Genomic DNA, 25,526 nt, shown 5'->3' on the forward strand with positions numbered 1-25,526 from the left:
TTCTATTTCTAGGTCCTTGAGGAATCGCCACACTGTCTTCCACAATGGTTGAACTAATTTACACTCCCACCAACAGTGCAAAAGTGTTCCTATTTCTCTACATCCTCTCCAGCATCTGTTGTCTCCAGATTTTTTAATGATCGCCATTCTAACTGGTGTGAGATGGTATCTCAATGTTGTTTTGATTTGCATTTCTCTGATGACCAGTGATGATGAGCATTTTTTCATATGTTTGTTGGCCTCATGTATGTCTTCTTTTGTAAAGTGTCTGTTCATATCCTTTGCCCACTTTTGAATGGGCTTGTTAGTTTTTTTCTTGTAAATCTGTTTTAGTTCTTTGTAAATTCTCGATATCAGCCCTTTGTCAGATGGGTAAACTGCAAAAATTTTTTCCCGTTCTGTTGGTTGCCAATTCACTCTCATGACTGTTTCTTTTGCTGTGCAGAAGCTGTGGAGTTTGATTCGGTCCCATTTGTCTATTTTGGCTTTTGCTGTCAATGCTTTTGGTGTTTTGGTCATGAAGTCCTTGCCTACACCTATGTCCTGAATGGTTTTGCCTAGATTTTCTTCTAGGGTTTTTATGGTGTTAGGTCTTATGTTTAAGTCTTTAACCCATCTGGAGTTAATTTTAGTGTAAGGTGTCAGGAAGGGGTCCAGTTTCTGCTTTCTGCACATGGCTAGCCAGCTTTCCCAACACCATTTATTGAACAGGGAATCCTTTCCCCATTCATTGAGATTTTTGTTACAAATCACAACCTACTTGCCACTTAAACAAAATTGGATTAAAAAGGTCAATGAGGAGATATGTCACATCGAGACACTTACTGAGCACCAGGACTGATGGGTAAGGTGATTTTTTTTCTCTGTAAAAAGGTGCCTGGGGCCAAGAGAGCAAGTGAGCTCTGAAACGAAGCTTATGCTATGCACCCTAAGCCACAGGCCCTGGCATGGTGCTATGTGAACCCTAGTGGGTATTTTTTACCTTATTTGTACTAAAGTGCCTTATTCGGGTGGTAGTGGCCCCTTCCTCCTAATTGCCCATTACTGATTTATATGAAGGTTTCTTCTATGCATTGCAAGTGCATTGATGATAGAAGAATCAGATTAAAGATTCTGAAGCAAAGTTACTAAAGAAGGCAGCTCATTTTTCTCCCAGGTACCTTTAATATGACAGATACTATGTTAGGGACTTGGCAAGGGTCCCAGAACCCTGCCCAGCTCTGTCCCTATCTGGTCATCCTCTTTGCTGTGTCTGCCAGTGTTCATATCAGCTCTGATTCTGCTTCCAAATAATGTCAAAGTTCAGTTTTAAAGTAAAAGTGTAAGTCTCCATGGAATTGAAGAAGGAGCTGAAGGATCAAGAGGCACTGGGATATACAAGGGAGAGGGACAGGATAGGAAAAGACATCACAATTTAGCCGTGGCGGAACTGGGTTATTTTTATTTTGGCCAATAAGCAAAATTCAGAAAAGGATCTTTTTCCTCTTGTTAACTTTAAAGTAAGAGTCCTCTGACTGTGTCACTGCAGTGGTTTCCGGCACTATATTTATTCTTGTAAGAGGAGTGAAAGAAAGAAAATTGATGGAGCCAGGTCTCCTTGCTTGCGTTTTAACTTCTCTTTCTCATCATTTGAACCATTCCCGCCAGGCTAGCAGAAGGGACCTTGGGTCTCAGCTGGAGACAAGAAATCATGCCGCCACGTGGGAGAACTTCTATCATTTGGCATACATAGAATAAAATTGTGATGATTTATCTAGATACTGTTTGTTGAAGGCTCCCTTCCCTTTGCCCACACAGATAGGCATTGTGGGGTCTCCAACAGGTCTCTTAGCCTCTCTTCATCCATGTCACAGGTTCTCACTAAATGCCAGACACTGTGATCAGCCCTTTATATGTATCGATTGGCTTAAACTTCATAACAATTCTAAGAAAAATTGCAGGGTTGAGTAATACTCCTATTATTATTTCCTGTTAATAATAATATTATTATTATTTTCTTTTACAGAAGAAAAAAGTATTTCTTCTGTAAAATATTTCCATTTTACAGAAGAAAAAAAATGAGAGTAACTTTCTTAAAAACATACAATTATTAAGTGACAGAGCTTCATGTAGAAAATGGGACTTTACCATTTCCAGAAAGGAGGTGCATCTTCTGAGTTTCATGTTGATTCTGCTTCTATAAAGTCTAAGTTAACAAATGATTTCTTATTTATTATTAGGCAGTGTCTAAAAGCTTTATCTTTCAGGATTTTAAATCAAGCATGTAAATGTGGCCAGTCTTATGGGCTATGAGACCTCCTGTATACAGGGTTTAAGGAACTAGGGAATCCTGAGGTGAGGTGGAAGTGGCACCCTGGTGCTGCTGTACTGACATCAGCTACTGAGGGGCAGAGTGAACCCCAGGAAAGCCCAGTTGAAGTTCTCAGCTAGTAGAAAGGAAAGGACTGACTCAGCATCTCTCATGTTCCAGAAAAGTAATAAGACATATCATGGACAGTAACGGAGAGACTTTCTGCCTGTGAATGCCTTGGCAGCAGTTGGGAAAGAAGAACTAAGCAAAGCAGGCTTAGGAAGACAACTCTGAATCAAGCCTTCTGTATCCGTGATGTGTGCTATAAATAAAGATAGACTTGCAGGTGGGACCCTGGAAACACTACGATAGTTTGGGGTAAGTGTGTCTGTATGTCAGTTTCTTTAGTTTGGAGTACAAAATTAATTTTTCTTTCTTTCTTGATTTCTTTCTTTCTCTCTCTCTCTCTGTCTCCTTCCTTCCTTCCTTCCTTCCTTCCTTCCTTCCTTCCTTCCTTCCTTCCTTCCTTCCTTCTTCTTTCTTTTCTTTCTTTCTTTCTTTCTCTCTCTCCTCTCTTTCTTCTTTCTTTTTTTTGATACAGGGTCTCACTCTATAATTCATTTTTGGGTTTTGTTGTTTCTGTTTTTTATGTTTGTTTGTTTTTAAGACAGGATCTCACTCGGTCACCTAGGCTGAAGTGCAGTGGTGTGATCTTGGCTCACTGCAACCTCAGCCTTCCGGGTTCAGGTGATTCTCCCACCTAAACCTCCCTAGTAGCTGTGAGTACAGGTGTGCACCACTACACCTGGCTAATTTTTGCATTTTTAGTAGAGACAGGGTTTCACCCTGTTGGCCAGGCTGACCTTAAACTCCTGGCATCAAGTAATCCACCATCTTGGCCCCCTAAATTATTGGGATTACAGGCATGAACCACCACGCCCAGTCCATTGTTCATTTTTCATAGGCAATTTATATGACATTGGCTCCTCAATTCCAAAATTCAATTGCAAAAATAGTTTTTCTTCCCTGAGAGAGGTCTTTTTATTTTGACAAATTCATAAATCTTAGACCTATTTGATACAAAGTGCCTGTGCTGGCGCCTGTCACTAGAAGAGAACATTGGAAAGTCTGCTCCCTGCTGGACTGACAAAGATTTATTGGTGATCCTCTAGTCTGATGCCATCACTGCCTGCTGGTGGGCTGGAGGTATCAGTCGAGTAGTGGTTCTCAACTGTAAGAATTCTTGCTCTTCCAGTGTTAGGGTTACTTTATTATCTTGTTGCAATCCACGGATATCAGGGACTCAGCTCACATAGAGCTTCTTCCTAATGGGCTTACCCCAAAAGTTTACCATTTGTCTACCATGGCACCCAAGATATTTTCTTTGGTTAAGTCTATTATACCAGGATTTCTGGGTCAGTCTTTACACATCCACATCATGCAGTGCCTGGAGCTAGTCCTTAACCAAAACTTTGGGTATTAGCTTTTTCCTTGCATCACATCTAGTGGGGAGGTGTAAATTCGATAGATTTCTGTAAATGGGTGTTAATACATCCTCCTCTATAGTTATCCTACTGCCTCCAACACCAGTGGAGAAAGTGAAGTGAAGGTCATCTTTCCACAAGCCAGGGTCGTGTATCTTCCACTGCAGTTTTTACAAGTGAACTTCATCCCTCCATTAGTCACATGTTTTCCTTTCTTTTTTATTCCTGAGGGACTGTGTTAAAGGAACTTCCCAGGGTCGGCTGGGGGGCATGGTTTAGAGTGCAGGAATTCTCCAGTTTTTCTGCCCCGGGCTGGCGAGGGCCCTTTGTTCCAATCTTCTGCCCTCAGGCCAGGTAGGGCCCTTTGCTTCACCTTCCCACCTCCAGCAGGCCAGGTAGAGCCCTTTGTTTCCAATTTTACCTCCTCTGGCTCTTGGAGGTGGGGGCTCTGTGACTCAGGTTATAAAACAAGTAGCCAATCCAGTAAGGAGTCAAAGATCAATCAATCCAGAGGAAGTTTTAAAAAACTCCCCTCATTGGCCAAGAACATGAATGGGGAGGGAATAACTCAAGGGTAAAAACTAGCCAGCTGGAATCCTCTCTGGATCCCCTCCCATGAAAGGGCGGGAGCTGTCCTTTCACTCTGCCTAATAAACTGCACTTTCACACACCCTTTAGGTCCATGAGTTCTATTTCAGCTGTAAAACTCACCACCCCTCCACAGCTCCTTTCCCCATTATTCAAGGTTAGGAAGGCCAAGAGCCTAAGTTCTGGTAACAGCAATGCTATTTCCTTGGTGGTCTAGTGGTTAGGACTCCTGGTTTTTCACACAGGCAGGCTGGGTTTGATTCCTGGTGAGGGAACCACCGAATCTGGTTGCAGGTTTACTTCGGCTACATTCCCAAAACTCACTTATTTCTTCCCTCTGTTGAATGGCAGCTGGACTGACCACTGTATATATCCAACTGTCTGTATTGATCATTCTTCCCATTGGTCACTTGATTACATGTATCTAATGTGCCTACCAATTTTTTTGCATAGAGGCTGGTTACAGCTGCAGGAACTGAGGGGACCTGACTTTTGATAGAAACTCTGGATCATGCCCCAGAACCAATTTACGAGATTGGAAGACTGGACTCATGAGACCCCTTGTCTTGGGCAGGGCACTTGATGGTTATGTCTATCTCTCACAGAGTGGGTATTACAGGGGACTAGATAGCAAAAATTTTGTATAAAAGTGGAAGCAGAAGACAGAGATTCATTTGAACAGGATGCCTGGTAACTCTGAGATGTTAGAAGTGAAGAAAATGATGGGAAACCATAGAAGGATGATCAGGAGGTCAATTTTGGATAAGTACTGATTATATGACTTAGTTGTTCAAAGTTTAGGCTATATATTCAAACAGATGAGATTTTGAATCCCAAATCTGACATTGATTATCTGATTTTCAATAAATTAGTTGATCTTTCAAGGATCCAGTTTTCTAAACTATAAATTGGGGGTAGAAAAGATTGTAAATTGCAAGGTTGATGTATGATCTAAAGACAATACATGTACAATACCCAGTGCCTGGTTCTGGTAAGACCCTCTAATTTTTGTCAAGACCCCATTTTGAGGCTCTTGCTTAAGTTGCTAATAGATGCATAAATCTTCATTGATAACATTAAAATCTAAAACTAATTGATGTGATAAAGCCTATATCCAAGAATATTGAGAAATTTTTGTATAATTTTATTTTACATTTTTATATGATTTCATTTAATTTGAACCTTAGATTGTATTCTTATTGATCATTTTTGGAAACGAAAAGGTGATACCTTCATGGAGAGGGCTAAGAAATAAAGTATAAATATTACCCATATATTTAGTTTTATTTCCATCTGCACCTTCATTTTTCAGCTTCATCCTAGTTCTGGGCTCTGTTCTGGGTTTGAGGCAGGGAATGAGACTTGAATTCCTTCATCCTCTCTCACTACTAGCTGCCCTGGTGATGTGTTGTGGATTGAGAGAAGGAAGTAGAAAGCGAGGAGATGTTATAGTGAACCCCAAGTTTCTCTTCAAAGAATCAGTATGTCAGTATGTTCAGTTTGCTTATTCTTTAATTCTCTATTTTAAAGTTGAACTTCCTTGTAATTCCAGTAAACAGCCTTCTCCACCGGTTCTATTCAGTAGTTCACATCTGTTCCCCAGGCCCGGGCTTCCATCCTGACTCATCCTGGTCACCTGCTCCGGTCACCTTTTTTGACCTAGGTCATCCCTGGCTACCTGCTCTGACTCGCCCATAACCATCCTTCTTGCCAAAACACCCACCCTGCCATTCCAGCTCAGACCCCTGCTCTCTTTAAAATAGTCCAGCACAAGCTGGACTAATAGGGGAACCTAGCCAATAGGGGAACGACACAGCAGTAGCGATGATTCCTGTCAGGCATAAGTACCCCTTCCCCCCTTGTCCAAGTGTACAGCCACTGCCACCATTGTTCCATCCGTATGCCACACCTGTCTATAGAAGTAAACTGCCTTGCTGAGAGGATTTATCTTCAAGTGCTATTTCTTTTGTGGCATCAAAATTTTACTTATAATAAGAAGAGAAAAGAGAAGTGCATGGTGGTGAATCAGACAGAAGTCAGGGAAGGGAAGACAAAGGGACAGAGGAAAAAAAATGGAGATTTAGTCATTAAATAGCTAAAGAAAAGAAAGTTCCACTCTCAATTCCCCACTCTTCTCTCCCTTGCACATGAGAGAAACTGTATGCTAATGTGCCCAATCTAGCATCTGTTAATGCCTTAGCATTTCTCTGTATCCTCCATGCATTCTGGCACAGTCTTTGCCTCAGGCATGCAAATTTGCATTTTTCCCTTGACACTCTTTTAATATGCACTTGTACAAGTAGCTTTCTAAATTTGCCTGAAATAAAACATTTGCAAGGTATTTTAAAAGGCTTATGAAGAACTGGATTGGAGTTAAGCTTAATTATTATTTTATACAGTTTCTTCTTTTTCTTCTCTCTTAATTTAATTTCTAAAGAAACTGCTAAACTGTCCATAATTTGAGAAATTAAAAAATATAAAACAAAAATAACTATAATCCAGAGACCATCTTTCACTGGCAGAAAGATGGATGAGATGGTTGGTTCTAAGTTAATTAAAAACATTTGTAACTATTGCAAGTACTGTGTTAGAACTCTAGAATGCATAAGTGTATGCAATATCTCAAAGCCCCCTCTACTTTTATATGGATAGAGAAGGGCTGCCTCTTGAAGGTGAAGTCCAACTATTTATCCTGATTAGGTTAACGTCTTCCTAAATTTTGCTTTAGCACCTTTTACTCACTAATCGTTAGTTCCACACTTTCAAAGGACCTGATTACGGGGCTTGTAGAATTGAATTAACAACAATCTAAGAAATTATTAGGCCTTTATTCTCAGATTTTTAACATAGTGAGGTACAACGGCTTTGAGTTGGGCTGACAATGAGACCAAGTGTTTTAAATAGGTAGGAGGCTGCAGGAGGGGTTAAGGGGGCAGGGCCCACAGGGCATTGTGGGTAGAGATCTGTCCTCTTGTCTTGGTAACTGCCTCAGAGACTGATGAATGCCTAGGAGCAAAGCTAAAATTTCAGTAGAAATGATTACAATTTATCCTGTCTTCATTTTGAACCTTGCTCTTCTGGTTTCTTAACCTCTCTTTTCTGGCCCTCTTAGAGTAAATTTGCTTCCTTCTTACTTTATTAGTGCTTGAATGAAAAAAGTAGAGCTGCTCAGAATTTTTATTTTAATGAGTTATGATTTAGTGGTTCAGAGCACAGGCTTGGGGTTAAAAAAATATTCTGTGCCTGGCACACTGGCTCACACCTGTAATCCCAGAACTTTGGGAGGCTGAGGTGGGAGGATCACGAGGTCAAGATATCGAGACCATCTTAGCCAACATGGTGAAACCCCAATTCTACTAAAAATACAAAAATTAACCAGGTGTGATGTCGCACGCCTGTAGTCCCAGCTACTTGGGAAGCTGAGGCAGGAGAATGACGAACCTGGGAGGCAGAGGTTGCAGTTAGCCAAGATTGCACCACTGCACTCCAGCCTGGTAATAGAGTGAGACTCCATCTAAAGAAAAGAGAAAAAGCAATATTCTGGGTTGAATTTTGCTTCCATATTTTGCCAAGTTCTAGTTTTGTGTAGATTACTTGCCTAAAATTACTCTAACTGAATAAATGTCAACTTCCTTATCTGTAACGTGGGAATAACAATGCTTACCTAATAGTGTTGTTGTAATGTATTAAGGTGTCAGAGAAAAATTCAAAGTGGGATTCAGAATGTAGTGTTTATGGAGCTAGTGACTTGGTGACTCATATGCACAAGGTTTGGTTTTGCTAAAAGTAGAAAAACAAGTTTTCAGGGATGCCAATTAATCAGGTAGAGGGAAAGATAAGTTGGATGAGGAAGATGGAGAGGGTGCCATTTTCTGTGCCGTTTTCTAGTCCTTTAATTTGATATTTGATCCAGTAGACAGAGAGATGGGAACTGGAATTACACAGAAAGCGCTACTTAAAGCTTCAAGTTATGGCGTGATATCCTTTGGGAGAGAGGGGCATTCTCTTTCTGCATGGACCACAGTTTGGCTGTGACATCTTAATGCCTCTTGGCTCTTAGAGTAGCCAAGAGACAGCCCTGCAATGGGTCTTCCCACGGTGAACACTGACCAAGGGAGCCTTCAGCTTGATGAAACTTTAGACACTCTAGGACCCTGACCTCCCTTTTCTTAGATCATTTACCCTTAGAAAGCCTGTAATTTCAAATTCTTTCTCTGCTCCTTTGAGATATATATCATTTTAAAGGCTTCTGGCCAGCTTTATAACCTGTGACTATCTTTCTCAAGGACCTGGGAGCCATCCCTTTGAAACGTAATCCTCAAGGAAGATAAAATCCCTCTCTCTGAGTCTGTGTTGTATGATAGATGCCTAGCTTTGGTGGGCATCTTGCTCCACATTGTAAAATTGCCTCTTGCCATGAAGATAAGTGAAAGTTTACTACTCCTTTGGGTAAAGCCAATTAACAAACATGGACACCTTGAGTTCTCCCTCTTTGAGTATTGCCAATTAGCAAACATAAATAGCTTCAGTTTTCCCTTTCAGCTCTTAAAAATTCCCCTGTCCTTTGTTGCAGTGGAGTGAAGTTCAGACTTAGCTCTGGTCTCTGTCTCCTACTGCAATAGCTTCAAATAAAAATTTATTTGCCTGTTTAACTGTCCTGTGCTGATTTTTGTTTTGGCAACACCTTCAACTGTGGTAGTGGGAGGCACTTTCCTATGGCTAGAGGGCAATGGGTGCTAACCATATGACAAAGAGACATAATGAACAAAAATAGTAGAAAAGTTTGCCTCTGGGTGATTTGAGCTTAGGGTCAGTTTGTGCTGAGATGGGAGGCACTCTGTGAAAATCCAAGAGTGGGGGCAGGGGGTATTTAGATTACTATTGTTAATGTCACTCCACTGCTGTTCAAAAACTTGTAAGGACATTAAGGCTACAAAAAGTTAGGTAATGCAGTTGAAAAGCCTACTATGGAAACAGATTGAGCCCTTATTAGGTGACAGTTACTGTTATTACTTATTCATAAATACACCAGTATTTATTAAGAGTCTACTATGTGTTAGGCATGCTCTGAATGAAAAGATCACCTAAATAGGCTTTGTGTGAGCAATAAGACTATTTATTCACCCAGGTGTGAGTGGGCTGAGTCCAAAAACAGAGTCAGCAGAGGGCAGTGGGATAGGAGCTGGTTTTATAGATTGGGTAGGCAGTGGAAAGTTATGGAAGTTACAGTTCAGGGTGGTTTTTGCAAGCTGGGGTGGGGGTGTTGCCAGGAGGGGGTGTCATGGGTCCAAGGTCTGGTTTTACAAGGTTGGCTTATAAGTTGAGGCAGAAATGGTTGTGGCAGGAATAATGGCAGAATGTTGCAAGGTCAGTTAATCAGGTACCGCAGGAGCTAGCCATTCTTCTTCTTTTGTAGTTTTCCTGTTTCTTCAGACTTTCTGGCTCCTGGAAGCCATCTGGAGGTGTATGTTGTGGGTCACAGGGGTCACCATGGCTTGACCATGTTGTAGTCCATGGTGCAGTCAGGTCACAGAACCTTGTACTATGTACCAGACACTGTCTTAGGCACTAGGGATACAGCAGTGAACAGCAACAATAATACAACAAAGCTCTACTCTCATGAAACTGATATTTTAAATGAGGGAGAGAAGTGAACAAATAACACAAGTTCAGATGATGATATTCATTATGGAAAAAATACAATTAGAGGTTGGAGAGAAGTTAGGGAATTACAACATTTGAGAAAAGGCTGTGTGTGTGTGTGTGTGTGTGTGTATGTGGTGGATAGGGGTGTGTGTGTGGCCAAAGAGTTGTATGGAGGGTTCCCTAATTACACTGTTTGATTTGCAAAGATCAGTGGGGTGAGATAACCCTAAAAATAGGACAGCTCACATTCCACATGCAAATATTTCCACATGCATATTTCAGCACTTCTCTTTGTTCCAATTTTGTATTCTTTTTAAAAGAAGCCATTACAATTATTTTGTCAGCACTCTAGTAGTCCAGTTACAACTCTAACCTCAATGTTTTGGATATGCATCAAGAGACGACAGGAGTCCTCTGGCTGGCCCTGAGAAATCACAGCATCACAGGGTTTCAATAACTCTTTGTTTCACCTGGCCTGCATCCCCTGATGGGACATCAGGGTTGGCCCTGCACAGCCGAGACAGAAATTATCTTTGAGTGTTGTTTTCTCATCAAATAATCTGTCCATGCATTAACTCCTGTTTTGCTACAACTTTCTCTTACTACACTGAGTGCTCAATTGGCCTCTTCAGCAGGGTTCCCACTGCTGGTACTCATTGTCAAAGCCAGATCAGTTGCTTAGACTCAAGACCTTTTACTGAAGGGTTGGTACCCAAACAATACCCAGTAGGTAAATATTTTTAAGCACATATCAATGAAGCTAATTTTTAAAGCCTAACACAGTCTAGGTAGACACACTCCTACTCAACCTTTGTCTATATTCTTGCCCATCTTTCTCTATAACACAAGAAAGAAACTACTCAGCACAGCTTTCCCTCACATTTCCACCTAAGATTTTGTCCCTTTCCTTAATTCTGCTTTCCTGTGACTCTTACTAATTGGTCACTTGTTAATGCAGGGACGGGGGCTTACTGATCTTTGCTTCATAGAAGCCAATTAATTGCTCTTCATGGAGAGACACCTAATGAATGTACCAATTAAGAAACAGGATCCCAACTTATTTCTTTCCCTGTAGAGATGAAGTAGAATTGTAAAGAAATTGTTGCAAGGTCTTTAATACACTCATCTGACATGTCATGTGAATTGGTTGGGAGTGTTTTAATTTTTAAATTTGAAACGTTTTTTAGCTGGGGAGAAAACACTTTCAGTAATAGCTTCCCTAGGCTACTTAGATTGTTCCCAAGTCCAGACCTACTCTGAGGGAATTTTCTGATTCTGCAGGTCTCCCTGAGCCATAGATTTATAAAAGGCATCAGGACTATAAAATTGCGGATGACAGGATAATATACACAATTTTCCCAAGTTACTTCATGAAGAAAGTTGCAATGACAGCGGATCAAAAATCATTCATATTTTTTCCAGTGAGCACCCAAGGATACTTGGTATTATAATGCCCAGATGAAAACTGCTTGAATTGTACCAACAAATACAAAATTAAAGTCTTTTGAAGGTTCTTGTTTAGATTGTGCATACTATGAAAATATGAGAAACATTATTGTGATGGATGATTTTGTCTTTTTTATGTATATTCTGTTAATACAATTAACCTTTTATCAACTTTATTGAGGTATAATTGACAAACAAAAATTGTATATATTTAAGGTGTACAACATAATGTTTGACATATGTACACACTGTGAAATGACTGCCCCAACGTAGGCATTGCTTCAGAAAATTACCCCCCCTTTACTGTGTTTTTATAATACTTAAGATCTTCTCTCTTAGCAAATTTCAAGTGAAATAAGCCAGACACAGAAAGACAAATACCTCCTTATTTCACTTACATGTGAAATCTAAAGAAAGTCACAGAAATAAAGTAGAATTGTGGTTATCAGGGGTCAAGGTGGAAGAAATGGAGAGATATTGGTCAAAAGGTACAAACATTTGATTATAAGGTAATTACATTTGGAGACCTAAAGGACAGCATGATGACTATAGTTAATAATAACATATACATAAAAAATGCAATTTATTTTTAAGCATTAATTAAAGTAGCAATTCACTTTGCAATTCTAAACACCTAGAATTCTGTGCAAGCAGCCATCGTTGTGGCTTTAGTGTCAGTTATAAACACAGGTGTGAACAGTCTGTAGTGGGGGCTCTACTAATGTCTATTAGTTCAGTTCTTTTTTTTTTTATTTTTCAGAGGTGGGGTTCTTAACCTCGTGTGCAGGCTGGAGTGCAATAGTGTGATCATAGCTCATTGCAGCTTCGGCCTCCCAGGCTCAAGTGACCCTCCTGCTTCAGCTTTCCAGAGTAGCTGGGACCAAAGGTGTGTGACACCTTACCTGCCTAATTTATTTTTAGTTTTTTTAATAGACAGGTTCTCCCTATGTTGCCCAGGCTGGTCTTGAACTCCTGGTCTCAAATGATCCTTCCACCTCAGCCCCCCCAGAGTGCTGGGATTACAGACACAATCCATTTATTAGTTAAGTTCTAATGAAATGAACAAGATGGTACAAGTTAAGAGCCACTCCTTGTATAGTCTAAGTTATACCAAACAGTACAGGGGAATACTTGAGAATTACTGTATGAAGCCTGTCCAAATAAAGGATATCTGATAGCGTTGTCCAGCTAGTAATGAATTTTATTTCAAGCCCAGGTGGGATCAATGATGAATTTTTAGATTGACTTTTTCAATATGAACTGTTTGTGAGAATTATAAATATATACATATACATAAAATATGAATACAGTTATATTTTATATAATTTTAAAAGGCAAAATGCTTCTCAAAGAGAAAGTTACAATTTTAAAATATGATTTTTAAATTTATTTTATTTTTTTATTGCATTTTAGGTTTTGGGGTACATGTGAAGAACACGCAAGATTGTGATTTGCTGCCTTCCTCCCCTTCACCTATATCTGGCATTTCTCCCCATGTTATCTCTCCCCACCTCCCCACCTCCCCACTCCGCCGTCCCTCCCCCATTTCCCGCCAACAGACCCCAGTGTGTAGTGCTCCCCTCCCTGTGTCCATGTGTTCTCATTGTTCGACACCTGCCTATGAGTGAGAACATGCGGTGTTTGATTTTCTGCTCTTGTGTCAGTTTGTGGAGAATGATGGTTTCCAGGTTCATCCATGTCCCTACAAAGGACACAAACTCATCATTTTTGATGGCTGCATAATATTCCATGGTGTATATATACCACATTTTCCCTGTCCAGTCTATCATTGATGGGCATTTGGGTTGGTTCCAGGTCTTTGCTATTGTAAACAGTGCTGCAATGAACATTTGTGTGCATGTGTCCTTATAGTAGAACGATTTATAATCCTTTGGATATATACCCAGTAACGGGATCGCTGGGTCAAATGGAATTTCTATTTCTAGGTCCTTGAGGAATCGCCACACTGTCTTCCACAACGGTTGAACTAATTTACACTCCCACCAACAGTGCAAAAGTGTTCCTATTTCTCCACATCCTCTCCAGCATCTGTTGTCTCCAGATTTTTTAATGATCGCCATTCTAACTGGCGTGAGATGGTATCTCAATGTAGTTTTGATTTGCATTTCTCTAATAACCAGTGATGATGAGCATTTTTTCTTATGTTTGTTGGCCTCATGTATGTCTTCTTTTGTAAAGTGTTTGTTCATAACCTTCACCCACTTTTGAATGGGCTTATTTTTTCTTTTCTTGTAGATCTGTTTTAGTTCTTTGTAAATTCTGGATATCAACCCTTTGTCAGATGGGTAGACCGCAAAAAATTTTTCCCATTCTGTTGGTTGCCGATTCACTGTAACGACTGTTTCTTTTGCTGTGCAGAAGCTGTGGATTAGGTCACATTTGTCTATGTTGGCTTTTTTATTAGCATTTTTCCAACAGGTGTGTGGCTAACAGTTAGACAAATCTACTTACTCTTCTTTCTGGGCACACAGCTGGACTACATTTCCCAGTATCCTTTGCAGTAACTGAATACTTGCCAATGGACTGGGAGTGAAAGTGAAGTGTTATTCTCAGGCTTGAATATAACATATCACCCATGGGTGCTAGACCCACCGTGTTCTTTCTTCTTCAGGATTGAGGTAGACAAACTTGGTAACCTGGGAGATCAAGACTTGAAGATTGTAGAGACACATGAATCAATGGGCCCAAGTCGCTGAATCACTTATCGGAGAAGAGCTACTGGCAGAATAGAACTATCTATTTGAAATTTAAATATATGAGAATAAAATTACCCTGTCTGAGTCACTATATGCTTTGGAGTTTACTAGAGTAGTTTAACATGCTGTTTCTGATTTCCAGACAACCTTTAAATATGAATAGCTGCAGTCACCTGTTCTTCCTAATTCCCTTTACTGTGGATGCATACAGTGCCTCTGTGTTTTGTCTGGTGTCTCTGACCTCCTAGGTGTTTGGTGATGGTTGTAAAGTGCCTTTTCTTACTGTCCTCCCAGAACTTGGACTGATAGAGATTTTAGGCTTCAGAGAAGCTCAGAACTTTTAGCACATGTATATTATAAATTAAATGACTTATACCCCATTGGGGTGGCTTGAGTACCTGTGGAAGGTCTATTTAATGAGAGGTAATAGAAAAGAATATACACAGGAGGGGCAAATGAGAATGCAAAATGTGCTCTCCTTCGTCTCACCGTGTCCCAGACCAAAAGGAAAAGTTCTGGGTTGTGACCAATATTTGAACATTATTTGAAAATATAAACCCTCTCTTAATACCTTCTCTTTGATCTTTCTTCTCTCCTAACACTGACTTTTTCTTCATGAGGTTGAGAGCTGCTGAGACAGATTGAATAAAGGCAACAGTGTTCCTGTGTTGGAGAACCTCCAGCGCACTGGAGTACAAGGACTTCCTAGGACTGAGAGCAGGGGTACACTGTGCTGCCCACATGCTCATGTGAATGACCATTATGCTGTATTCTTAAGGGGCTCTAGGAGTATGACTTTGACTTTCCTTGTTTTCTCCCAAACACGCTAATGTAGTGGGGAGACTGTGTCTCATTTATCGGCTTAGGCTAGGGGAAGATGTATTATAAATTCAAAATAACTATCTTTTTTTAGTTTCATGAAACACAATGGCTACTAAGCTAAAAACTGCCTACATTTAAGAAATAATGAAAGTAAATAGAAGAAAAAATATTTTGCCCTAAAGATGTCTTCATATTAATCAACTTTAGATCCAATGGAAAAAAATAACCGTCATTGTTAGGGGATAGCTTTGTGTCACACAAGCTAATGTTAGGCAACAAAGGGGTACCCAATGGGGAGAAATAACCATAGGAAGAAACCACCCCGTTTCTGTCCTGTGAAATCTGGTAGAATGCTTATTTAGGACACAATCATCAACAAGAGAAGTGGTAATAATTAAAGACTACATTTTTTTGAGATTTTCCTATGTGCTAAGCATCATCTCCAACCATCCTATAAATCTGGTATTACTGTAAACTTATAATCAGAATACAATTACTCATCAATCAATGAAGAAATGATACAAAAGGTTGAGTAATATGACCAATGTAAAAGTCTAACAGAACTTAAAAAACTAAAGTATATTAAAGGTTATATTACATCAGATAATCCTGCAAATAGGGAAGAATATATCAAAAATATACTCACTGACATATTTGATTACATTTCCAATTTAATTAAATAGAATGCAAAAAAGTATTGGGTATCAATTGACCACTTGGAGAAGAAACAGATGCATGTATCACAGCACAGCCTCCCTAACCTGCAAAATATCTAATAGGTGCAAATAGTGCCTGTGATGCTGTTTGAGCAGAGAAGAGGGATATTGGGTATGAGAAATCCATTTTTGCTGTGCCCAGGCCTTTTGTCATCAGGTTATATATTAATATTCAGAGAGAACTTAGAAAAAAATAAAACTACACTTTTAACCAACTACATTTACACATGTCCAAGATGTTGCTTTCCACATAAATCAACAAGGTCATATTCTCATAGAAAATCTATTTGCCTGTAGCCAGTCCCCTGCTTTGATTTAATTCTCTTTTATTAGGGATATTTCTGATACTGAATACTGGGACCATGCTCACACAGTAATTTCACCGTAGTTCACACCTGACTCTTGATGGGGAGGTTGTGTGGTCATTTCTGCAGCACATGGGTCATATATTTGTGTTGTTGATAATTCTGTACCCATAAAACAACTCACACTTAAATATGATTTTTATCAAGGATACTGTCTTAGTTCAAGCTGCTAGAACAAAAATATCATGGACTTGATGACTTAAGAGATAGAAATTTATTTCTAACAGCTCTGGAGGCTGGTAAGTCCAAGACAAAATGCCAGCTAATTTGACTCTCGGTGAAGGTCCTCTTCCTGGATTGCAGATGGACACATTCTTGCTGTATCCTCACATGGTAGAGAAAGATACCATCAGTCTCATGCCTCTTCTTGTAAGGACACTAATCCCAAGTATTATGGCTCTACTCGCATAACTCTAATTAACTTCCAAAAGTCCCATTGCACCTACTTTGAAAGTTAGGGTTTCAACATATGAACTTTAGGGAGGCACATTCAGTCCATGAGACATGCTGTATATTGTTTACTCATTTTGAGCATCATCATCAATTAACAGCTTTTCTCCATGACAACTGCTTTTTTTTTTTTTTTTTTTTTTTTGAGATGGAGTCTGACTCTGTCCCCCCACAGCCTGGAGTGCAGTGTCATGATCTTGGCTCACTGCAACCTCTGCCTCCTGGGTTCAAGCAATTCTCCTACCTCAGCCTCCTGAGTAGCTGGGACTACAGGTGTGTGCCACCACAACTGGCTAATTTTTGTATTTTTGGTAGAGATGGGATTTCACTATGTAGGCCAGACTGGTCTTGAACTCCTGACCTTGTGATCTGCCCGTCTCAGCCTCCCAAAGTTCTGGGATTATAGGTATGAGCCACTGCACCAGGCTGTTAACTGGTTCTAATAATTAAAGTCATTGTCAGATTCTCTCACAACAAACCCCAGGGCTCTAGTTGTGACAGTACAGACAACGAAAGCCCATTGGGTCTAAATTCTTTAGCCTAGCCACAGATACCTTTAAAAGTATTCATGTTTCCTTGCAATAACAAAATACTATAGGCTGACCTTGAGATTTTCTGCCTCAGGTAGAGTCAGCTACTCTGTCCTGATTCTTCTCAGAAGGAATTATACAAAAATATTCTAATGTTATGAATTTTAATCTACTTCTATCTTTACTAACTATAGGATTCTTTCGACATTGCTTTGATAGGAGGATTTATTAATCTAATAGTCCTTTTCACACTCTCTCCACTTTTTTCCTGGAGCTAGAGATCTCCCCATATCCTAAGAAACAGCATGGCACAAGAGTTAAGAGAATGTTTTCTGGAGACAGACTGCCTACATTCACTTTCCAGCTTCACCATTGGCAGGCTACTCAATCTTTTTGTGTTTCAATTTCTCTCTTTAGAAAATACCTGATTGGGTTTTTGTCTTAGTACACGTAAACCTCTGAGAATAACATTTAGTTCTCCGTGCTAAATAAACAGTAGCTTTCATTAATTTTGGAACTCCATGTTTTATACTGTCATAGGAAATCATGGTTTCTAATTCGAATATTTCCTTCAAACATGAAAAATCTTCATTTTATTTTCATGCTTGTAGTCTTGGCTCAGGCATCCTGGAATTGGCTTAAAAGTGTACTGGCCTATGTGATTCTCCTTGCCAGTATCACTTTAAAAGAATAATGTCTAGTAAAAGAAAAAAGGAAATTAAAAAATCTTCCCCAGGAAACACCTAAACTTCTCAGTAACAGAATCCCTGGATTCTCATAAAGTCATGCACAAAAAGTCAAACAATAGCAAATAGATTCTTTCAGATTTTTATTTATTTTTTAATTTTTTATGTACTAGAGCATTTAATTGTCATTTTTCCTCTATCACGAAAAACTTGACTGGTAAACTCCTAATGTTTAACAACTTTAAGCAGAACTACATCAATTCTTTACTTTTGTAGTTTCCAATCTGACCTACAAATGTCAGGAATACAATGAACTTGGTATCAAGAGTCATCAGAAACTTTAAAGAACTTCAGTTGCAAGATTCATGCATAGCAATTTTTGTAGATTCATAACGTTTCATTGTGTCACCTGGGTTATGCAATTGCCAACCACAAAAATAAATCCTAGAAATACATAAACAAAAATGTCCTACATATTATGTGTGCTTCACTTGGGCTCCAGTGACAAAACAGCCTTTCACAGGATCACTTTCAAGGAGCCATTCTTGTGAATTCTGTTCATTATTTGCTTCTGACTGCAATTTGGACTCTTGGTTTTTTTTTGTTGTTGTTTTTGAAATGGAGTCTTGCCCTGTCACCAGGCTGGAGAGAAGTGGCAGAATCTTGGCTTATTGCAACCTCCAGCCCCCAGGTTCAAGTGATACCCCTACCTCAGCCTCCGAGTAACTGGGATTACAGGCTCCGGCCACCACGTCCGACTAATTTTTGTATTTTTGGTAGAGACAGGGTTTTGCCGTGTTGGCCGGGCTGATCTTGAACTCCTGACCCCAGGTGATCCACTTGCCTCGGCCTTCCAAAGTGCTAGGATTACAGACGTGAGCACCGCATCCAGCCTGCAAGTAGGGCACTTTCTACAATCACCAGGTACTTGCAAAGCACCAGAGTCACCAGGTTCCAATTTATCTTTCCCCACTTTATCACCAAAGTCTCTATACAAATCATGTACCCTGGAACAAGAAATCTTTTTGTTTTTTCCCAGCTACGCCTATAATTTCCTACCTCTTCATGTTTGTTGACACAGATCTCCCCACTCGGAAAGTTCCTGTCCTTTAATTCTTTCTCTTGAAATCCCACTTCCACTTGAAGAACTGACTCAAATAAACCATTCTCCTTAAAGATGATTGGTTTCATCCCAACTGGAAATGTCTCTTCTCTACGAGAGTTTGTGCTGTGTATTGCCATTTCTTATCTTTTTCATTTATTCCTTTCACAAAAGATTTTAAGCTCTTTGGCATCTGCTGGTCATAACAGCTAGTTTGGTACATTGCACTATACTTGGCATTCTAAGTATTGAAAGGGGAAAAAACTAAGTTTTACTTCTTGGGAATAACGTTCAATGTAGTAGAAGAGGCTGCATGAAATCAGTGGCTTAACAGCCTGTCCAAGCCACCCTCTACACTATGAAAAAGTCATCCCCCCTGACATCAGTGTTCTCAGCTGTAAAAGGGACAGGATGTACTGGGTACACTTTTAAAGCTCTTCTTGCTCTAAAATTGCTTTGCTTGATAATAACTTCTTTCTTTTGACAAATGAAAGTGCACATTGATTGCTCATGCATAACCACTTTAACTTTGAAAATTATTTTACCTGCAGCATTTTACATTTGACAGGAAGTTATTGTTAGCAACTGATAACCGCGATGCTATATTTTAAAATATTTGGATTCCAGACAAAAGGAATTAGCTGTCAGAAGTATCAGAAGAATTTCATGTTATCATCGTTTGTTCCAAAGGCTATAATAATGATGGCTTAGAAAGGAATCACTCAAACTTTTAAAATATATATTAAATGCTCGTGGCTTAGGTATACTGACTTTAAGATATGACTGAAGAAAGTAGTATTCATTTAGTCCATTGATTTAAGTAAGCATAAAATATTTCTTCAACATTTTTCCTAAGTTTATTGGTGGCATCATTAAGAAGAAAGATTAAATTTAATTTCTGACAGACCCTCATTCACTTTTTTCTCCTTTTCCAATTAAAATATATTTTAATTCATGACTTCAAAAAAGTCAAGCAAGAAAACATAAAATTATGTTGATTTTAATAACATCTTAAGATTTTACCCTATTCGAGTTGCTTACTTTTACCTAAATTTAACTCTAATTCAGGGGAGTCATCTTAATTACAATTATATACAATCTTAGCTCTAAATCAATATAGCACTGAAGATATGTAACCTAGGTTAGCTCAATTTTACAGAAATTGACATTTCAATGCATCTTGCTCTGAAATAAAAATATCTTTGTAGAAAACAATTATTCATGAAATAAAACATCTGGTAGAGTTGACTGAGAGACTGTGGAAACAGACACCTTTCTAATCAACGGTTCTGGAAAGCTGATGAAATACTTAAGTAAATTAAAGATTTTTAATGTTCCACAGGAATTTGGTTTTTCAATGTTCTCTCCAGGTTTCTATTACTACATAGAGCTTGAAATCGACAGTATAGCTTTTCCTTTTTAACAGCATGAGAAATTCTCAGGAAACTCTATATAATACATATATATGTATATGTAAAGTATATTCCATAAAATATTAACCTCAAAAGGCTTTATTTTCCAACATGTCAGGTTTTTCAAGTCTTGGTACTACTGATATTTTGGGCTGGATAATTATTTGTTGTGGAGGCTGTTCTGTGTATTATAGGACGTTTAGCAGTATCCCTGGCCTCTACCCATATGATGCCAATAGCACACACACCCTCTGTCTCTCTCTGTGACAAACAAAAAGTTTGCAGACTTTGCTAATGTCCTCTGGGACAAAATTGCCTCTGATTGAGAACCACCATTTAAAAATATTACGTTGGTGTTAAATCTGAAGACAGCTCCTAGCATTTAAAGCTTTGCTTCTGCATGTATGACATGGGTGCAAAAGTAATTGTGGCTTTTTCCATCACTTTTTTTTTAATGTCAAAAAGCACAATTACTTTTGCACCAATCTAATACTAGCAATATGGCCCTGAGCTAGCTAATTAACCTCTTTGAGACTCAGCATATTTGTCTGTAAAATGAGAATAATAATTATCTATCTTATGTGGCCATTATGATGATTAAATAAGATGATGCAGAAGGACTACTTAGAGGCGTGCTTGGAATACAGTGAGCTCTTACCCAGCATTGCTAATTACTCTTATTATAATCCCTATAGCTTTATAATAAAACTTTAATTTTCACAGTAATGCAAGATTTAGAGGTTTTCTTACCAATTCTCTAAGAGTTATGTTATTGATACTAATTAGTGGGTATTTTTTCTTTGTAATCCCAGTCCAAATAATTACATAGACAATTTCTCCAACTAGTTTCCAAGAGAGACAAGGGACATGTGCCACAGCCTCTCTAGGATGAAATGCTGCCCACTACCCTGGGGATAGAATTTAGAATGTGTTCAAAGAAAAGCATTTGTGATTTTTTTTTTTTTTAATTACAGGCTTACTCAAGAGATGTGGTTGTGCCAAACTTTTTCTTTAATAGTAATTGATACAAATGCTAATAGCTCAACGCCTCTAGATTTCAGAACACAGCAGTAGAGGAGGCTGCATTTAAAATCTCAGCAGGACTGGATCTTATGCTTTGCATAAAACCTGAGGCTACAGCAGAAGAGGGTGTGATTAAGACCAGTGCTCAATAACACCACAGGCACCCTCAAGTTTGGAAATGGCAAATAAATCCTTTCTTTAAATTTGAGCTGAATAGAGTCACCTAACATCTTATTCAAATGAATACAGGTTGAATCTTTTAAAATATGATCCTATGGTGCTGAGGCTTTAAGGAAATAGATACTTAAATCATCTCCCATGGTAGCATTTTAAAATTGCATGAAAATACAGATACTTAGGTCTCCATTTCCTGACATTTTAATTTAGTGAAGTCTTGGGTACAGCTCTGGAATCTGATTCCTACGAAGCCCTCCAGGAGATTTTTAGAGTTTCAAACAGGTTGAGAAATACTCCTAAAGAAACAGAGGGATACCTACTGAACTTAAGTTAATTTCTGCAAATAAAATAAAATTTCTCTGATTACTCTGATCATAAAATGAACAATTAATCTCCTCGTTCATTTCACATATATTTAATAAGTGCTTACAACAGGGTAGGAACTAAGCTAGCCACAGGGAATCCAGAGGTGAACAAGATAGTCTTGGTCTCTGCCTTTGTGGAGACTGGCCAAGAAAGCCTTACCATTCACCTCAGTTTGACTAAACTTTAGACAGAGTTCTTGACTATGAGCCCCTGAGTTTCCCTTTTTAGAGAACTTACTAGAAAATTCGTGATTGTAAATTATTTGTTTGCTCCTTTGAGATATAAATCTTTTCCAGCCCAGGAATTTCTTCCTCAAGAATCTGGGCACCATCCTTTTACGTGTAATCAAGAAAAACAGGGCCTATCTCTGAGTCTCTATGGGAGGATAGAAACCTAACTAGGGTAAGTGCCAATCAGCAAATAGAAACCGTCTAATCATTTTGACCAATTCCTTCTTAAAATCCTTTAGTACTTTTCCATAAACTCATGTAAGCATGAGCCGAGATCGTGCCATTGCACTCCAGCCTGGCTAACGAGAGCGAAACTCCGTCTCAAAAAATAAATAAATAAATAAATAAATAATTAAAATAAAATCTCTGCCTCCTTTTGTTTCAGCAGAGTTGAGTTTAATCTCTGTTCTTTGTAACAATGGTTTTGACTCATACTGCATTCATCTTGGAAAATAGTTTTTTGCCTGTTAACTCCATCTGGTGTAAGATTTCTCTGACTTTATCTATGTCATCGACTTTGAACTTTATTGATTATAAAAATCATCTGAGTTTGCCAATCCTCTAAAAGTTTGGTCCACTAGGTTTGAGTACAAACATGTTATCTGCATTTGTAAGCACCCTGGGTGATATATGCAAGACAAAGAGAGAACAGACATTGAGAAACACTGGTTTCCACGGTCCTACCATACATTACATTAAGGAGCATACCATCTGGGATAAGTCACAAGGACCCAGGAGCTCACTTGGATAAGTCACAAGGACACAGGCCAAATCTTGGTCAGTTTGAGAATCAAAATAAGTAAGCATACTAATAAATCCAGGAGCTTTGCACAAATAGGAATCCATAAGTATGCTGATAATAAATACATGAGTAAATAACTGGGGAGAAGGAAGGGCTCTTGGTCATTGTAGAAGTCTGAGTGATGACTGGTGAATGTGCAGGGCACACTGGAGAATGAAAGTCATCATTGTGCAACCATCACAATGAAGACTGGTTCATGCAAGAATCACTGATGAGTGATAAATCACAGGGAAAAACTTTTATGTAGAGCAAGGGATTGCATGGTCTTGAAGTATCTCCATACAGATTGCTTATTTATTGCAAGAGAATAAAATAATAACTGCACAGTGGAGTAGCTGGACTGTACCTTGGTCAGGTGATAAAAATCTGTATCAACAAGGAAAAGCAGATGAACATGACGTGTCTCCACATGCGATATCCTAAGAAGGCCTTAAAATGACTTGTGTAGCACTCACGCTAAGCGTATGCAAATCAGTATGCCTGCTGAGAACGGTAACATGAATCTAGTCATGAGGAAACATTAGAAAAACCCTAAGTGATGATTCTTCTATTAAATGGAAGGAAATGTTCTTCAAAAATGTTATAAAAAATAGAAGCCGAGAAACTCTTCTAGATTAAAGGAGATTCAAGAAGCCTAAAATTATAAATGTATGGTGTGATCCTAGACTGGATCCTATACTGAAACAAACAAACAAATAAGCAAACAAAAAAAGCTAAAGCTACGTAGGTCTTTGTTCAGTTGATAAAATTACAACAGTGTTAGTAGATTCTTAAATGTTAGAAAAACAATGTAGTAGTTACATAAGATAATATTCAAATTTATAGGAAATACACACTGAAGCATTGACAAGTAAAGGATCATGTTGTATGTAATTTGTTCCTAGTAGTTTAGAAAAAATGTAAATAGATAGCAAATAACAAAGACAAAGCAGGTAGACAGAATATTAACAATGGCTAAATCTGAATAAAGCAGATATTTGTGTTCTAACTATTCTTATAACTTTCTGAATATTCCAAATTATTTCCAAGTAGATAGTTAAAAATATGCCATCTTTTCTTTCTTTCTTTTTTTTTTTTTTTTGAGATGGGGTCTCGCTCTGTTGCCCAGGCTGGAGTGCAGTGGCAAGGTCTCAGCTCACTGCAACCTCCGCCTCCCAGGTTCAAGCGATTCTCCTGCCTCAGCCTCCCAAGTAACTGGGATTATAGGTGTGCACCACCATGTCTGGCTGATTTTTGTATTTTTGGTAGAGATGGGGTTTCTCCATGTTGGCCAGGCTTGTCTCGAACTCCTGACCTCAGATGATCTGCCTGCCTCGGCCTCCCAAAGTGCTGGGATTACAAGCATGAGCCAATGAACCTGGCCCTATTCTTAATACATGTTTATATAATGAGAAAAATAGTAATTCCAGAAAGCAAGCCATTGTGTTGCCTTTACACAGCTGTAATTAAATATTATGCCTTTAGCCTTTACAGTAGATTCATTGAAAAAAGAGATGATTTTTGAACATTATTTATTCTGTTGTTTAACTTTCCCCCCAAAACAACCAATTTATGAATTTCTCTAAGATTAAAGAACCAGAGAAAATCTTAGTTAGGGAAAAGCTTTACTATGGAAAATGTGCTAAGTTGGCTAGACTTGTGTTACTTCAGCTTGAAGATTCTTGGAACCCTTTCATCTGTCCCTTTGCCTTGACCGTTTAGGGCTCCTTATAACAGTTTTTACCTCTGTAACATGATAGATATTCTATATGCAAACACACATATATACATAGAAACACATACAAATATACACATACATGTATGTATATGTGTATCTGTATATGAATATATGAATATGTATATGCATATGTATATGTAAGTGTATGTGTATATTTCTGTCTTTGCTGATTTATGAGGCAGATATTGTCTTGCTCATCACCCTTACCAAGAGCAAGAGAATGGGGTGTGAGGGACTGTGTGTGGTATTTTGTTTATTTGTTTAATCGACAAGCTCTCCAGGTCTTAAGAAAGGAGAAAATATCTGACTCTAATAATTTGTTTTAAATATAGGCTTTTTATTTTTGGGACAGGTAAAAGAGGACACTGGAGGGGATGCTGAAAAAATGGGATCCAGGAGAAAGAAGGAACAGCAGAAGCAGCAGACGCCTGACAGCCCCACAGGCAGACACAGAGTGGTGGCTGGTGTCTGCGCTGGCCTGAGTGAAAACGCCGGGAGAAGGAAGGAGGTGGAAGAAATTCAAGGCCATTTGTGCTGCTGGAAGTCCTCACCAGCAGGCGACCCAACGGGCTGACTGCCCACGGCCCTCTACAGGGAAACACAAACAGGGGAGAGAAAACGAAGAGAAGGCCCTAAAGTTAAACAGTGTGCATTGCAAAGGGGTTTTCATCATGCAAGGGAGTGACACAATCAGATTGCCAGTTTGGAGTTATCTGTAAGGAGTGTGGAGAATTTTGGAGAATGGAAATAAAGAGGCAGAGAAATCAGAGCTACTGACCAAAACCTGAGATATGCCAGTAGCAGCCCTTTTCTTAACACATGATCGAATTACTTGAAATTTAAAAAAAGTTAGAGGAATAACTGAATGCAGATTTCTTTTAAATAAAAACAACCCACATACGTTTTTAAAAATTAATAATTGTTCACACTCCTCTAAATGTTGGGCCCATTTAAAAA

Source organism: Cebus imitator, unplaced genomic scaffold (assembly GCF_001604975.1).
Source record: "Cebus imitator isolate Cc_AM_T3 unplaced genomic scaffold, Cebus_imitator-1.0 Scaffold47, whole genome shotgun sequence".
NCBI classification, from domain to species: domain Eukaryota; kingdom Metazoa; phylum Chordata; class Mammalia; order Primates; family Cebidae; genus Cebus; species Cebus imitator.